Genomic DNA, 18,054 nt, shown 5'->3' with positions numbered 1-18,054 from the left:
CAAGTAATCATGTGAACTTGATATGTGTTTGATATTTCGATAGTATGTATGTTATTATTCCCTTAGTGGTGTCCTGTGAACGTTGACTACATGACACTTCACCATATTTGGGCCTAAGGGAATGCATTGTGGAGTAGCAATTAGATGGTGGGTTGCGAGAGTGACAGAAGCTTAAACCCCAGTTTATGCGCTATTTCGTAAGGGACCGATTGGACCCAAAAGTTTAATGTTATGGTTACAATTTATTCTTAATACTTTTCTCGTAGTTGCGGATGCTTGCAGGATGGTTAATCATAAGTAGGAGGTTTGTTCAAGCAAGAACAACACCTAAGCATCGGTCCACCCACGTATCAAATTATCAAAATAGCGAACACAAATCAAACCAACATGATGAAAGTGACTTGATGAAATTCCTGTGTACCCTCAAGAACGCTTTGCCTATCATAAGAGACCGTTTTGGCCTGTCCTTTGCCTCAAAAGGATTGGGCTACCTTGCTGCACTTTTTTTACTACTACCGTTACTTGCTCGTTACAAATTATCTTTCTACCAAACTGCTCCGCTACTTACAATTTTAGCACTTGCAGACATCACCTTACTGAAAACTACTTGTCATTTCCTTCTGCTCCTCGTTGGGTTCGACACTCTTACTTATCAAAAAGAGCTACAATTGATCCCCTATACTTGTGGGTCATCACCTAGGCGGGGGCCGGGCACCCGGGGTCGGCGTGGCCGGGCACCTGGGGTGTCCAGGGGACTTGGCCCTTCCGTGACTCCGTGTCCGGGCACCCGGGGTCCTTCCGTTCGGGCACCCGGGGTGTCCGGGAACTCCGTCTCCTCGCACGTCTTGATGCTTCCCTCCTTCTCCTTCCTCGATGTGTGCACGAGTCTCCCTCCTAGCTTCTTCGTGGTAAAGTCCTTGGTACCTAAGAAGGCATAACGAATCCATTTGAGGTAGAACCCGATTCATATGCGATTCCGAACGAGACTCGAAGAGGAAAGAATTGACCTCGATCTCGATGGCGCGTGCACGTGCTCTTGTCATCGGTCCTCTCGGTGCTTGCGATGGTGATGGTGTGTCCATGTGGATGGACGAGGGATGCTCCGCATCAATGAGGATGGTACGGTGGCAGCTGGGATGATTCTACGGAGACATGATGGTACAATGATCTTCTCAGCATACCGCTACTTGTTTAACTGCCATGATGCTCTCGAGGCGGAGATCCATGATTTGATGATCGGTATGGCGCTTGCACGACAATATACGCAGCAACTGATCCGGGTGCAGTCTGATTCGTATACTGCACTTTCTTATTTATCTAGTACTAGCTTAGATCGCTCGGTTTATGGTCATTTAGTTGCTGAGATTAAGTCCTTAATGATCGATACGGTGTTTATTCCTCGGAAACTTCATAGGTCTCAGAGTAGTGTTGCAGATTGCCTGGCAAGGTATAGTCACTCTGAATGGGCTACGGCTGTGTGGCTCGACAGAGGACCCCCATGTATTGAGGAACTCTTGCTGTTGGATTGTAGCCCTACCTTTTTGGAATAAACTAATATTGATCTCGCAAAAAAGAAGACTTGGGTTTATATGGTATACCAAGGTGGTGATATTTCTGTTGTAGCTTGAAGTTTTTTCCCTTGTGGATGACGCACACTTAGTAGCTTATAGTGAAGCTTTAAACCAGTTGGTTCCATGGGTGATGACAACATAATCCCACATTCAGATTGTTTATCTATTGTCCAAACTTTGAACGAAATAAGTAGAAGGATCAATATTACTTACATATGTACCATTATAGTCATGCATCATTCCAAAGATTGTTGACAAACCAAAATCATTTCCAAATCGTTCTGCAAATCTTTTTAGGACACTCAGTTTGCATAGTAAAACATCAATTATAGGTAGTATTTTCCCGCAATAACGTGCGGGGAATCGTCTAGTTATAAAAACTAGTAGACTGCCTGTGCGTTGCCACGGGCCAACAAATAAATTTGTAAACAAAGCTCATGTCCCCCCCCCCCCAACACACACACACACACACACACACACACACACAAATGAGCATATTACACACAATGTTCAACCACAACACAAATGTATGCATCTTCTCTCTATTTTTACAAACACCACACACTCCTATAGCTGCTCTTTTCCTCTGAACTTGTCATACATCACCTTCTCTGTCTATACATCATTCATCCTCTCAATCCATCACCTTGTCAATTGTTTTGTTGTCTCGAACGGTACAAGAAACCCCGACCATGTCAACTTCTTGATCTATTCCTAATCCAAGGAATCTAAATCTGGTTGAATGTCCTTCCATTGCTATGAAACAACAAACTTATCTATGGGAACATATATCAAAATATCATTATATGCAGTGCGTACATCACATGCTTAGCACTATGTTGTGACAAATAGTTCTTGTCAATATCTCGCTTTCCTCTAAATATGTTTCTCCACCAGCCATGCATGCAAAACATCTACTTTCACGTGCTCATTGCCCTTGCATTGCTACGGTGCATAATACACTAATCGTGTCAAACAAATAAAATGATTACTCTTCTACTCCCCAATCCAAGCATGGTGCCATTAATGGCATATCCGACTCACAATCCCTCAACCCTGTCACACCCACACTTCAAAATTATAATCATTGTGTTAACTTAAGACAAATTATAATCATTGTACTAATTTAAGATAGATTCACTTATATTCACATTTTAGTAAACAAAACAAATCATCTATATACGAGTGGAACAGGAGGTTGGCCACCAAATAAACGGCATTAGTAGTGCAATACATGAAGCGTTGTGTAGCTTATCAAGAATGACTTTAACAAACGGCAACAACTTTAAATGAGATCACCTAGGTTAAGAACCAAAAGTACGTATTGGCCCCATGCTTCTCTTCCCAAACGCTCAACAGACCTTCCAATGATTAACACAGTGTCGATGCCATCTGATTAAGTCTGATTCACTCTTAACTCTCCAATGCCAGAACCGACTGGACTGCAGCCACCTCAGATTCGGTGCTGCACATAACCCGTATTACATCTATGCTTCGGTAAATACACTTGCTAATCACGTCAATACGAAAACACAGCGAGGTTCCTAAGCACTTAAGAACTTCGAATACCTTGCCAAGTGAGACCTTGCATATCCAACAATGACCTCACCGGGATTGAATCATTTGGCAATGACAAATTGCTAAACTGCAGCACGCCCGTCCTCATTCCATCATTCCCATCCGCACTCAACATAAGTTCTGACTACCAATGTTGACATGTATGCACCATACTCGACCCTCCTATCAGCTCACTCCTCCATGGCCCCTAACTCGCCCATAGCCTAAATAACTTCTGATGTGGCATCGCGCCCAACCTCAATCTTCCATGACCTTCCTCGGTTGGTTCGCCATCAGCTCCTCTTTCTTATCCTCATCAACAAATCATGTAATCTATACAAATATAACTTCAGGTCAAAGGCTCCATCAGCTCATTACAGCTATCTAAAGTCACCTCACTGTTCTCTGCAAACCATTATGTTCTGAATATTAGAAAACAAATCCGAATGATTTGAATTATAAAAAGCAAGGCATCAAACCTCTTTAGAGAAAGGCTATTATTTATTTCTCAACTCAGGTACTAAAACTACACAGGAGAATATAACTACTACTTATTCTGAATACAAATATTGAAACAGCGAATTAAATTATTGTGACCCTTCTCTACATTTATCTTCTAGAGCACGAATTGGTATGCATGGACCACAACGCCAGGTCGCCAGCAAAACCGGGCCACCATGACCTGTAAAACCCGTGATCCTCTTTCCGTTTTATCATGGGCCTTGAAATATATTGCACAGTCATGGTAGAACATCGACATTTGAAGGTGAAGCTGGATATTATGACTTCAAAGAGCCTTGATGTTGTTTCAGTTTTATGATGGATCTTGTAATATATTCCACGTATACAAATATATATATATATATATATATATATATATATGTATGTATGTCAAATAAATTACTCGTGTTACAGATTGTAAATAAATTCTTGACACACAAAAAGAAAAGCCAATTGAACACGTAATTAATTTCAAAAAACTAATATCCAACACAGTATGTAGTTACATAAACTAACATTATTGTTTCAGTTACAACTCATTTCTTAGCACGTAAATATGATGTGAGATCAAGCAGTAAAAACATCTAACGAGTTTTCTAAGTAGTACAAAATCTAATTATTGAACTTACTAACAAAAAAAACAAAGCATGTAGGCCAAGCTGGGTAAACATAAATGTAAATTTGTGCTAAAATGATATTAATAATACATATTAAATACTGCAGTTGTAACATACTGGACATCTCTGGACATTTCTTCATGTACTTAAGCACCAATGGGCTATGAGCAATGTAAAAAATCAATAGAAGGTCGAATCAGGCACATAACACAAGTTATGTTCTTAATTCAATGCGAGTTTTATTGTAAAGTTTTATCTGAACTTACTCGAATCAGGCACAAACAGTGGTATGGTACTCCCTCCATCCTAGAATATAAGATTATTCTAACACTAAATGATCCAGTCATGTCAACGGTCCTGATACACATCGGCGAGTGACTGCAATATTATGACTGTTGTTTCATGGAACACCAGTTTTGATATTGCCAAGTTAATGCGCGTCTCTCATAATGAACCTGCACAAATGATATTAGATAGTGGCCTTAGATTCAACTGAATTAAATATCAGTTCGATTCTCTAAAGTTGATCTTCATATTATTTTGTAATTATAAGTAACTAAATGAGAGAAGTTCAGTGGAGTGTAATTGTAAAAATAGCGATACTACTATGTGTTCTAGCCGATGAATTGTTCGTTTCATACGGGCAAATTAATTATGCATACTTTCAAGTATATGGTACTCCATAAGGTTTTCATTTCTATTAACAATGCACAGCGGATGAATGGATAACTGAACATATATTAAAGCCTAGGAGGTCCATGATGGCTCAGAATTAGACCAATCTACACATACTGGAATAAGAATCACAATGAATAACAAAACACCTCCGGCCAAGACCAGAGGATCTCAATCTATTTTCTCTACTGGCTAAAATCTCAAAGAATGAGATTATTGGTTAAAAGACACAGAGGACACATACCATGAAGTAATGCATGAGTCGTATCAGCAGTCCATGGCAGCTTACAATGTGCATCACATTCGTTTTCCTGTTGAACTAACAAAAATTGACAACGACAAAATTGACAGAAGAATTCAAGATTACGCATGCAACACACTTTCTAAATTATCAGCAAATTTGGCAGAAATTGCCTCATATGAGTAAAATATATCTGATTCCAAATAGTATATTTAACGGACCAGAGAAAAGAACATGGGATTTTAGGGCCAGAGGTACTGATCTGCTATTCTCATGAGTACCGGTCGACCTGTAGGTGAGTTTGGGAGGCGGCGACCTGGTGATGGCCGACGGCGACAGTGAGACGCCAGGTTGTGGAGGAAGGCCAGGCGCAGAAGAGAGAAGGAGCGTCCAGCGGGACAGCATTGAGCGGAGTAGACGGTCGGCGAAGGAATCGACGTGATGGGCTGGTCAGGATGGAGTTCGATCTGGAGCGAGGGGAGCGGGCAGCTCCGCGGCGGTGGGGAAGCGGAGTCCGGCGGAGACCTTTCTCCTCTCGTCCCTCGGTTGATTTGATCGAGCAGCGCGTTCTTTGCGTTGCAGCTATGGATCGACGGGCACACACTTCTTTAAGAAATCTCCATGTTTAATAGGCGGATCGATTTGGAATTTCCTTTGGAATACGAGCAATACTTTCCAAAAGAAAATATCATAGCTTCCATGTATATTTCGTGGGTTGATTTTGTGAATTAACACAAGTTGTTTCCTTTTGGCTTGTTGGAGAATAATCTTGAGATATTTTATTTGATAGCTAATTGATTACATAAATATTTGTAGCGATATTAACAATAAATACATGCGCTAACAAGGAAATGTCTTGGATGGAAGGTTTTAAACCGACCATTTAATATGATTTGATTGGTGCTTATATGGAAGGGTGGGATCGCTGGAAGGATAGAAGGGTCGGTTTGGTTTTTCTGGGCATGGGACGTGTGTTAAAACCGGTGTTTGTTTTCGGAGAGAGGAGGAAAATCGATGGGAGGGAGATTGCAGGGTAGGGCCATATATCGATCGATGGAAGCGTAGGAAACAAATGAAACCAACGAACTACCTACGTACTGAAACATTAGGAGTAGAGATATAATACTTCCACAATAAGATTTGTTTATCATGTTTTACTTGTTAATTTCCTTAAAATCCATTATTTGTTTCATAAGAATCTATTATTTATTTTACAAAATAAATTGCATTAATGAGAGAGATCAGTTGATTTTGATAAGTTAAGAAAGTTAGATTCATGATCTTTTACGCGTTAGGAAAGATCTGATTTTTTGAAAGAAAAGAATGGAGAGAAAAATAAACCAATGAAATAAAAAACCAGTGAAAGCGGATGGTGTGAGGTGGGACGAAGAAAAATTGGTCGAAAATAAACCGTACCAGACTACCAAGTGCTCTATCTCTACTCCTAACTAGTAGAGTGCCCGTGCGTTGCCACGGGCTCTTGAAATAGTTGCAAGAGTTACATGTTAAATTTCACATGTACAAACAATATTGTGACACTTGTGGAATCCATGCAGTAAACATGTTAAATAATCTTATCCATTTGGCCATCTCGTAGATTATAGATGACTCACACATGTCGATTATGCCAATATTGTGACAAATATGGAATCCACGCAGTAAACATGTGATGGTGACTGGACTTGTTAGTGGTTGCAACATGCCTACGACAAAGAAATATTTACTGAAAACAAATATTTCCAGGGATAATTTATTTGAAGGAACAAGATATTTGGGTTCATATCAAATTACCGCATATATCTTAGGTAACAAATTTCATCAACTCGGCATCTAAAACAGGACTTCTTATTAGAGTTATTCCTTTTAAAGGTAAGTCACATAACACCTAGAAACATATATTTTTCCTTCCTCTTGGACACATAATAAGACGTGTCATTGTATATAGAGGAAATAAACTAATATAACTACAAACAATAGCGTTCTATTTTGCACAACAGGGAGTATAAATATATTATTATGAAATTGTGCTAACAGGGTCTTGGGGGTGGCTGCCGCCCATGCGTCGCCCCAATGGAATCTTGCGGGAGGCACCGCTCGCACCTCCCTAGTGCAGCCTTGGACATCCAGCACAACCGCCCCATTTATGCCACCACCTCGTGCCACCGCATATCTTATTAGGTTAGCAACGATCGCGTCAAACATGTACCATTAGGATCCTCATGCACACCAGACGATATTGTTGATTTTATACCTTCTTCCTCCCCAACTATCTTCTCATCTTCACCGTCCAAATCCAAACTCACCTCCTCGTCGATGACGCATTCGGCTCGATCGATCTCGTCTCACGATCCAAGTGGCCAAGCCCATGTACAATGCACATCAACAGCAATTCAAACGCTCGCTTGCTGACGGACAGTATAGAACAATATAGAGATATTTATATATAGTTAAAAGCAGGTGTGTTGCTATTACTCTTAAATCAATATAAAGTTACTATGTATTTACTATCTTTTTCTCTCAAGCTTCTACAACAAAATTAATCAAGCAGTGAATTTTGGAAAAAAATATGAGCACAAATTACAATCTTAATCCTGTCATACGTTTTCTGTTCTTTGAAGATGATCAACACTAATAGTGAATTTGGAACATAAGAAAAGTTGAGGAACATTAGGCACTCTCCAGATTATTTGCTCATGGCCTACAGACAAAATAATAACAACGATTCAAATAGAGAGATCAAAGTTCAGAACTTCAGAACCCCAATGGATGGCATTTCCTCCAATTCTGATTGAATGTTTCTTAAAGGATGGTATAGTTTGGAACTATGGCCTCGATGAGAAAGCTTTCAAGGTAATCACTCATGGCCTACAGTACATGGCTTTTGTGAGTGCACTCTTTGCGGACCTTTCTTTCTATTTGTCCGTCACACCAAGAATGATACTCCCTCCATTCCAGAAAATAAGGTGTATTGATATCCTCCAAGTCAACCATTCGAATGTTTGACCAAGATTATAGAATAAAATATCAACATCTGAAAAACCTAGTAGATAAAATATAAAACTACTTTTCATGACGGATCGAATGATATAAATTTGGTACAGTGGATATCAATATATTTTCTAAAAACTTGGTCAAACATGCACTCGTTTGACTTTTGAAAAAACAATTAGACTTTATATACAGGAACGGGGGAGTATGATTTTTTCAGTTGTTCCAACTAACAAAAATGAGCTTCTTGAATAGATGAAGAATTTATGACAGAAAAGGAGATAAGGACAAGACAAACTGGGCTAAGCCTTGATTAGGTAGAAGGAAACCCCAAACAGAGTTGGCACGATCTGAAAAGGCTCTAGGTTGGCACAATCCTATTAACATACCGGGACTAACTTGCGATAATTCACCTATCTGAATATATACGGCATAAAACAATAACTACATGGTTATCTTTCCAGGAAGTTCTGTACACAGCTTATAATAAAATAGCTCGGTTCATCTACACTGATTTTTGCTCAGATCAATGGTGGCACATGACAGAATGGTACACATAGCCTAAGCAAGAAGATTTAGAATAATCCAAAGTGGAAGGCAATACACCAACCATTAATCAACCAAGAATAGTCAAAAAATTCAGAGCGTGTGTCATACTCATACCAAATGGAGAAAGATTGAAATGAGAAAATGTTTTTCTGTGAAGGAACAAAATTAAGAAATGGATAAAGTAAGAGGCTTGGTCCTTCGTGAAAAAGAACTGGGCAGGAAGTACAAATCTAACCTTGGAATGAGGATTCAGGATTGATTATTCATGTCTATCATCCTAACAAAGCATTCTCTCAACGCTTTCTCTCCAATGTAGCGTGCTAGCACTCTACAATGCAAAAAAAATCATGAATATATTAGTATGTGAATACGATAAATAATATAACTCATGTATATGCATTAGATACTTGCCACATGAAGATACTGTTTTCTATGTGACATGCATGGAAACATGAAACTGGTACGGATACAATCATTTAGACCCCTCTCCCTCTCCCTCTCCATCGCTCTCTCCCTCCCTCTCTCTCGCGCGCGCGCCATTGGTGATACAGCATAAAGAGAAAAGAGCGACTAAAACGCATGAGAGCTAGAGGATGTACATTTTTCATATATACAGAGAAGTAACCATGGATGCCAATGTTAATGCAGTAAGGAATCTCTTAGTATCTTAGTATGATCTAGGATATATGAAAACAAAAAACAATATTGAAATGGAAATTACCAAAATCTGGTACATGTTGCTAACAACAAATTGCATGATTGATAAACTACATCAATTATGTCACAAGCTATCAGGCACTTCCAAACCATAATGAGTTTCACATTTAGTGTACATGAAGAGTCCAAGCAGTTAAGATACGATCTAGAAAAATAAACATGTGCATTAACTCAATTACTCTCAATCAAATTAAGCAATTGACTTCGCAATTATGGGATTATAGAGAACCCTCCAATGATAAAGAATGTTTCGGGTTTAAAAATAAGCACGATCAGGACTAACCTGCCAAAACACATTTTAGAACCTCTCTTAGTATCTGAATATATTCATCATTCGACATCTCCTTGACAGTTTCCATATTTTCGTTTGACTCGAGGAAATTAATTAACTCAACAGTATCTTGCAGCATGTATTGACAATCTTTAAAAACAGAAAAAAAAATCATGAAAAGCCCACCATTAACGATATGCAGAAACAAATGATGTTGAAGCATGCTCAGGAAACTGTACCGTCAAAGCATCAGAACCTTTCTACTTTAGTGAGCTCTGAATAATATATCTAACAATGGTAATGTAATTGCTTAAAAGAATTACTCCCTCTGTTCACTTTTATAAGGCCTTGAAGGCATTTCAGACAATGTGCAAAGTAGTTTATTTTGAGTTGTCTGAAATGACTTATAAAAGTGAACGGAGGGAGTAGCTTTGTTAAAGCACCTAATATCCAACTTCAGCTTTCTTACGGAAGAACTGACCAAGTATTTTCTAGACAGCAATTCAAAAATATTATAGCACATAATAACAGGAAGCTTTGCCTACTTTTACAGATATTGAATTAGGAAAGGGTGAAGATGATGCACAAGTAACGTCTAATATTCACACAATAAGCAGTTATGTATGCATGAGATATTGAGGGTTTGAGCAGAGATCTGAATTGTACTGGAGCTTCCTCTTCCAGTTCCAACTATTACGAAACAAATATGTTAGACATCAGCTTGCTTGTTTCTTTGATTCTTCAGTGGAGAGAAATCAGAGAATCGGTCAGCGCAAATGCTAGCCAAGGAGCAGACCTTAATCCCAGAGTGTGGCGCACGTGAGGGGGGGGGGGCGAGGTTACTGGGGATGAGCAGTCAGCCATGGAGGCAATAACAGGAAGGGTGGCCGTCGCCCGTGCATCACCTAGACAGAGCTTGGGGGAGGCTCTCTTCCTCTCGTCTGCATCTCTTTCCTGATGAAATCACTTGCATAGCTTCCTTTTGGAACCTTCCAAAGCACAGAGTCATACCTTTAGCATAAATATGACCATATGTAAGAATATTTTACTCGCAAGAACATAATTAACTTTCCGATATTAACACCACCATGATACATTAGTATCTGGAATGTTTGAGGGAAAAAGAAGTGTGAAATGAATACCCCCAATTAAAAGGGTCCTCTTCCTGAATAGCTACTACTGCTGCTTGTTGCATATCTGATCCTGGAGGGAATGTTGCTAGTTCACACTCATCTGCCAGAGTAAATGAAGTTCCGTATAACCAAATAAGTCAATCTGAAGTAAATGAGACGAAAATGAAGAGGTGCAGTTTAAACCAAGTACTTATAAGTAGTTGTCACTCATTGCTATCCAACAAAAAAATGATAGACATCTAGCAAAAGCTCAAAAGTGCCTTACCACCTTTTATAAAGAGAAATATTTCCTTATCGAAAAATTTCCAGTTGCTCTTAATGTCGTCAACGCCAGCAAAATGAAAGCTTGGCAACAAATGCACATGAGTCAAACATTCCTGCTGAGGCCTGTACCACAGGTTCCAAAATGCAATCAGCATGAGATACTGTTGAAAAAAGGCAATGCAATACATCTAGTAAATCAACTCTGAAGACCTAGTATGCAAATGCACGAAATCCTCCACGAGAGTCAATGTCCACTGTGCCATCATGGGCACTGTAATTGAAAAGCACAGGAAACAGATAGGTAAGTTCCAAAGATGAATATGCATAAACCCCGCCAGATTTTTAGTTGTGTAAATCAAGCAGCACAGTTTACCTAAAATCACGAATGTGCAATTCTTAGATGGTTATGTCAGAGCAGGAATCAAGTTTTGGCTTCTCATCGGCCAATTCATCCCAGGAAGCGGGCTTCAATGTTTCATTGTTAATGTCAACCAACCAGGTCCGCGCTCCATTTGCAGAAAGGCTGATCAAATAAACAACAAGCTAGTTTCTTCCTCTCCCTGAACTTTTTTCTTCTGCTGAAAGTTCCTCTCCCTGAACTTTTTTCTTCTGCTGAAAGTTCCTCTCCCTGAACTACATAACTGAAATACGCACAGCCACATACCCTCTAGCATAAAGGTCACCAGCTAAACATTTCAGAATTTGTGCCTTAGTTGGATGATACACGTCAACTCCATATAAATAGTATCGGTTTTCCCACTCTCTTGGTCAAGTAACACTCCAAACACCATTTGACTCCTTGAGCTGCACCATCTCTAGAGCAGGGCCGGCGGACCATCCAAGAACCACACACTCACATCCTGCAAGATATATTGGGGACATTTTACATATAAGCGGGAATAGTACAGAACCGGAGGCGACACTTGAGATGGTAAAATGTGTCGTCTTTAGAAGCCAAACCTGTGTTGTAGGAGCCCAAAGGTGCAGGCTCACAGAGTCCTTGCTGAAAACCGCACCGAGCGGTCCTGTGTATGCAAACATGTCATCCAGCACGCCGGGTAATTGCAGTCCAGTAACATCTACGTGTTTCCCGTCAGCTGCACACAAGCAGTATGTAAGGATCTTGCTCTGTCTCAGAACTTGTCTGAAGAATTTGACACTCATCTCTGAATCTGCATGCAAGGGTGCAAAGAATCGAGAATTACCACCGAAAGAAGCGACGACCAGTTAGCATTTCACAAGGCTGGCGACGTCGACAGAGCTCGGAACTCTGAATGCTCTGTAACTGCTGATGAAAGGGAACTTCTGGGTCACCTGAAACATGTTGCGAATGGCACTCTAGGTTCAACAAACTGAAAAAAATACATCACTAAAGTGGGGAGCCAGCCACGGCCAACAAGAACTCAAACTCCTATCCGATTTCGACTTCGTGCTCTTGACTTTCCACACCGCAACCTCGAGCAACCATCAACATCCATCCCCGCATCCACCCCTACCTCCTGCTGCCGCCTACATTGTTCTTGCTCGTCGGGGAAGGGCCACAATCTCCTCTACGATGGCCACAGACAGATCCACGGGGAGGACACAATCTTCCAGGGGCACTCAACCAAGCACGTCACCTCCCACATTCATCCTATCCGAACCCTAACAGCGTCAAGACCCTCCATTGGTCCATGAATCAGGCTCGTAGCGTCGAGGTTCGTTGCGACGAGTCCGTAGTCTACGTCTTGACTTTGGCTATCCTCACGGCAGCACCATCGGATCTTGCTTGCTTTTACCTTCACTTTGTCTCTCCTCAAGGCAACACCACCACCCAGCCAATCACAACCACCGCTTGTCCAGATAGAATCATGAACAATCCCCATGTCAGTGTTGTAGGATCACCTTGGCGACCTCGACAGCAACCGCCTAGTCTAAAATCTAAGCGAGCCAATCTCTATAGAAACCAGTAGAAGCAAGGCGCGTGGCTCAGATATGTTCATTTTTCGACGCACGCGCCTCTCTGGAGACAGAGAGGAGAAGCGGCGTGCTTGCCCTGCCGCCCACCAGCTCCTGGTCTATAGCTCACCTAGCTAAATACTCTGCTTTGCCACCGGGCCAGATTTTTTTTTGCACATTTATAATACAGTTGAGTGGGTTAAAACTATTGCAAAACAACACACACTTTTATAATCTCTAAATACATATTTAGTTCGGTCCATATGTATATCTGAAGTAACTTATCAACGTCTCCTCGTGCATGGGACCCAAATACTGTACGTCCGAAATCACGAACAAATTGACATGTTCGCTAGAATTCCACGACGGCATGCAAAATCACAAATAAGTATTGTCTTGTTGTATAAAGAGAAATTTCTTTGCGAAAAAACTGATATAGCTTGACATGTGGAACCTGGACTTACCCTCGTTGACACCACTAATATGTTAAATAGCTTCAAAATAATCAAACACATACTTGTCTTCGTATTTCCAGCCTCTCCAGACAAGCGACATTTCCCAACAAGTTCCTAAAGGAGCTCATGGTCTGTCCATTTTAGTGAAACTGAACCTCAACAAATGGGGCAAATATAAAGACACCAAGTTTCAAGTAATTCATTGCAGTTTCAGTTCTCAGTTTAGGTGCAGCTCACACAACAACCTGCAATTATATACCTATTACAGAATTATTTTGAAGGCATGTTAATACTTAGAATAAAAAATAAGCCCACATGAGGGTAACTAATTTATACCAATGAGCATGCTAGCTCTCTCATGACCATAATGCTGCCATAACCCCACTGCAGCACGCCTTGCCCGCCATGGGCTGCCGCACACCCCTGAGCGCGTCCTATACTTCAGTCTTCTTATTCGTAGTGTAGATTTCATTACATGTTTGTAAACTAAATAAAGATTATTTGTATCAGCAATGTACATTTTCTTCAGGGCGATAGATATAAATTGATGTATTATCTATACATAAAAAGCATTGCATTGATACCTCCAACTATGAAACTGGAATAAGTAGAGTTGACATAAAATTGGAGATGGTTAACAATTAAGGAAAAAAACTAAAGAGGACCCCATGTGCACCTCTGATATCTATACTGACTCCACTCTGGTACATCATGAGTCGAAGCACATCGAACGAAGGGGTGTGGAGAAGAGGCGTCGAACGGGAGGCGAGAAGGGTGGTGGACCACCGAGCAAGGGCGCTCAACGGCTTTGTCCCTGCCCAATGGTGGCCGCTCCTCGCAAGGGCATAAGGGAGTCATGAAACAACAGAGGGTTCAGCTCCTTTGCAGTTCGATTCTTACTGTATAGGTACTGTAGCTGTTCAAAAACTTGAGACATGGTTATCTCAAGAAACTGGAAGAACTAAGTGTAACAAGCATGTTCATATATTGAACTTGTATGAGCAATCAGAAAGGACGGCTGAATATAGAGCTTGGAAAGTTGGTAATCTGCTTCCTACATAATAACAGGAAGGATAATCAGAAGAGGCTAAGACAAGAGAGATGTACCTGGTTCTTGGAGACTCGGAACAGTAATGTGCCATTCAAATAGACCAGATGTTGTTGATCTAGCAACACTCCACACGATGGAGATGGACCACCCGCCGTGGAGGAGAAATACTCAAGATGCACCTGGTTTTGAGACTTGGACTCATTTGCTAGATCTCTTAATCTTAGCCAAATTTAAAAGTATTTCAGAATGCAGTTAATTGTTTAAAGCAAAAGGCAACCTCATTCAAAGCAAATAGAGTATTTTAAAAAATATGCTACGTTTCAGAGAGCATTCAGCAGCTACGTCATGTTTTCTTTCAGAATATACGTACTGCGAATAGCTTGCATCTGAGTCAAGTACGCACATAAAAATATGCACAATACATGGAATTTTCAAACCTATAAACTACTTCATTTTAGTAGTTGTCTCACAAAGAATTAAATATTAAATTCATTTGCGGGAAAAAATTAACATCATATCATGAAGAACAGTACTGTACGCGTCTTCATTGGTCCTGTTTGGCCCTGCTTCTTGAATCATTGTGTGGGTTACAAAAAATTGTAGTATACTTTGTACTCTCTTCATTGCATGAAAGAAAAGAAAAGACTAATCTCGCACATATTTTTTCCAAATTAAAATTGCTATGACAATATCATCAATTGCTAGTACTGTTAACTGTATCCATGCCACTGTTGTTGTTTGGATGCTGCAAATAATTCATCTCCAGCTATATTCAGAACCATTACATTTTTCACTTAGGAAACATGCATGCAACAATGTATTTCACGCACAAATCCAAAGCCCATTACCAGTAGGACTACATTTTGCTCATTACCAACAAACTGAAGAGAGTATATTTTGGCCGCAATACCACGATTCCGTTAATCATCCTTTGATAAGAAAATTAATACATCAATTTTGATCCTAAAAAAAGCTAGTGAACGTTACCCTACCAACTTATCTATCTCTAGATGTCAATTTGGATATTCCATGCTCACCAAAGAAGAAAAAAATGGAGATGTTCTATACTGCATATCACTATGCTCATGTAGAGTTGGAGATAACAGCTTCAACAAGTACAGAGATGTTAAACTAAGAATTCGAAAACAGAAGGCTAAAACTACTTGTTCCTCCGATCCTGGAAGTATATATATCTGATGAATTTGACTACAGTTTGTTACAATAAAAAATAAAATATTCCACCATGTTACCACGATATTATCGAGTCAAGCCAGAATGACATTTAGCACAGCAAGCTGAATCTTCTCAGCGTTCTTCTCATGAACCGGTGTACTATAAAGCAAAATATACAATCATCTTATTTTACGATTTAGTACAGATACACTGAAGCAGCACCAAAGTGGGTAAAAGCAACAAAGTTTAATCACAATCCATTAGGAAAATATACTGTTTATAAATAGGATTTCATCGCAACAAAGTGTACGTTTAGCAAGTATTGTAATTTGGGGAGCCATTATCATAGCTCATCAACACAAAGAATGATTATTTGCACAACAGAACTAACAAAGCATCCCATATGTATACATACATAAGTAGAAAGACGAACAAGATAGCCCCATTGGTTTATATTCTGAAGTTATGTGCACTGCTAAAAATAATCAAACCCTGATCATGCTACAAATGTTTACTGTTCCACGCAGAGTGATCAAATAGATAATTTATGAAAACATGACAAGATTTGTTAAATTTAGCATGAACAGATCCTTCAACACAGAGTAGCATATAATCCAATCACCAAAGAGAGAGAAAAAGACAAAGCTGAGTAGCCCTTAATGAATGAGCTATACCTGCATCACCAGAAAAGGGGAAACCGTTAAATGAGTTCACTTGTTTACCTAGGTTGGAATTCCAAGACCTCGGCTAGCTTGTTCATGAAGGTGTACTTCCATTATCATTTGCCTTAAATATAGGGAGGCATGATGCAGGCCATCATAATTTAAATCACAGAACCATTATCCGAATCCCTCTAAAACAATGGTCAAAATCCATGAGAAGAGGAAAACGTAACCCTTCCACAAGATCAGCCACTCCAGCACCGAACATGTGGAAGATGTGATCGTGCAGAAGCCCAGCATAGACGACCATGGCACCCACCCTCATCTAATCACAGAACCAAAGACCAAACCAAACAAGATTCTGTGACTAATCCAGAAATTATTGAACAAGGGAAAGTGATAATCTTGCATGGGGTTTCACCCGGCCAAGTGAATTGATAACAAGTAGTAAGAGTATAAACCACGGCATGGTATATCTCACCAATTATCAAACCTGAATTGCGTTGGTGTAGGAGAGCCACATGATGCCGATGATTGTGATGTACTTGATCGTTCCCATCATCCTCTCCCGTCTCCACTTCCACTATTTCCAACGTGCTCTCCTTGTCATCAATTCATCCCAAAAACTGAACCAACCATCCATGAGTTAGGTTCTCCACAATGTTCTCTCGAGAAATTGCAGAGCAGAGCCAGATGGCTTAATGCAAGAGATTACCCTGACTTGGATTAAATTAGGGTGATCAAGGACATGACAAACAACCAGCAGTCTGCCGCAAGAGGAGCCATGTGGAGGCCTTGACGACACAGTCAGCAGGGCGTCTACCTCGTAGGCTCCTAGCTCGCTGTCGTCAATGCCACAGTAGTTGACGGAGACGCACGGCAGGGAATGAGGTGGTCGTGGCCGCCGACGGCGAGTTGCTTGACGAGCTCCGGCACCCACCGTCGCAAGGACTGCTGCTGCTGCGCCGACGTTTAGTCTCTACGGCTTCCCCGACCGGATTTGGCCAAAGTGACCACCGGAGTGGCAAGGCTTGGCCCTCTCTCCGTCAGATCGGGTCAGGGAGGGGAAGTCCTGGCCTTGGACGAAGGAAGGAGGGAGAGGAGGGCGGCGTGAGGCCACGAAGGAGTGGTCGGCGTCACAAGGCCGCGGAGGAAGGGTCGGGTGTTCCTTGCGAAGGAGAGGACGACAGCGTGAGGCCGCGGAGGAGTGGCCGGCGTCTGATGTGACGGCGACGGCGAGGCGCCGAGGAGTCGCCGGCGACGGCGGGGTGCGAAGGAGATCAGATCGAAGGAGAGGGGCGGCGGGAGGACGCTGAGGAGGGGCAGTCGTCGGCGGGATCTGATCTAGGGCGTGCGTCAATAGGCGCTCGAGGGCAAGAGGCCTCGCTCGTACGCACGCACGATCTTGTCGCGGTTTTTTTTTCGCCGGTTTTTTTTCGCTGGTTAATTTTCGTAGATTTTTTTCTTTCGTTTGTCTTGGGTGCGACGGGAGGTTAGGCGCGTGGGGCGGGTGGGGGACTCGGCAGGAGGTTTTTTTTGGTTCTACGCGGCTCAGCGTTAGGTGGGAGCAGGTATAAAAAAACCATGGTAGGTGGGACGAAAATAAACCCGGAACGGAGACTACCAACTGAGACATTAGGAGTAGAGATGGACGAGTTGGTTGAATAGTCCCCCACTTTCGTCTGGTTTTT

At 41.1% G+C, this 18,054-nt stretch overlaps 2 long non-coding RNA genes across 37 annotated transcripts; both read right to left on the bottom strand.

Annotated features, from left to right (window-relative positions):
* Positions 1–2,442: 2,442 nt before the first annotated feature.
* On the bottom strand, positions 2,443–6,150 carry LOC123141700 (uncharacterized). Its single transcript, XR_006470401.1, has 3 exons — positions 5,166–6,150; positions 4,513–4,701; positions 2,443–3,533 (listed from the first exon to the last, which is right to left on the bottom strand). It is a non-coding gene; the product is annotated as an uncharacterized lncRNA (long non-coding RNA).
* Positions 6,151–6,985: 835 nt separating this feature from the next.
* Positions 6,986–17,736, bottom strand: LOC123145272 (uncharacterized). Of its 36 annotated transcripts, XR_006472231.1 has the most exons (12): positions 17,079–17,735; positions 16,845–16,989; positions 12,290–16,688; positions 12,045–12,181; positions 11,458–11,944; positions 11,295–11,355; positions 11,089–11,207; positions 10,830–10,920; positions 10,484–10,676; positions 9,700–9,837; positions 8,935–9,027; positions 6,986–8,202 (listed from the first exon to the last, which is right to left on the bottom strand). It is a non-coding gene; the product is annotated as an uncharacterized lncRNA (long non-coding RNA). The 36 variants fall into 36 exon arrangements; XR_006472239.1 differs by having other exon boundaries at positions 6,986–7,332; positions 7,414–7,567; positions 9,700–10,920; XR_006472229.1 differs by having other exon boundaries at positions 9,700–10,920.
* Between the last annotated feature and the right edge of the window lie 318 nt (positions 17,737–18,054).

This window comes from Triticum aestivum, chromosome 6D (genome assembly GCF_018294505.1).
Source record: "Triticum aestivum cultivar Chinese Spring chromosome 6D, IWGSC CS RefSeq v2.1, whole genome shotgun sequence".
NCBI classification, from domain to species: domain Eukaryota; kingdom Viridiplantae; phylum Streptophyta; class Magnoliopsida; order Poales; family Poaceae; genus Triticum; species Triticum aestivum.
The sequence above is the reverse complement of the archived record's forward strand: the minus strand, read 5'-3'. Positions and strand labels throughout refer to the sequence as shown.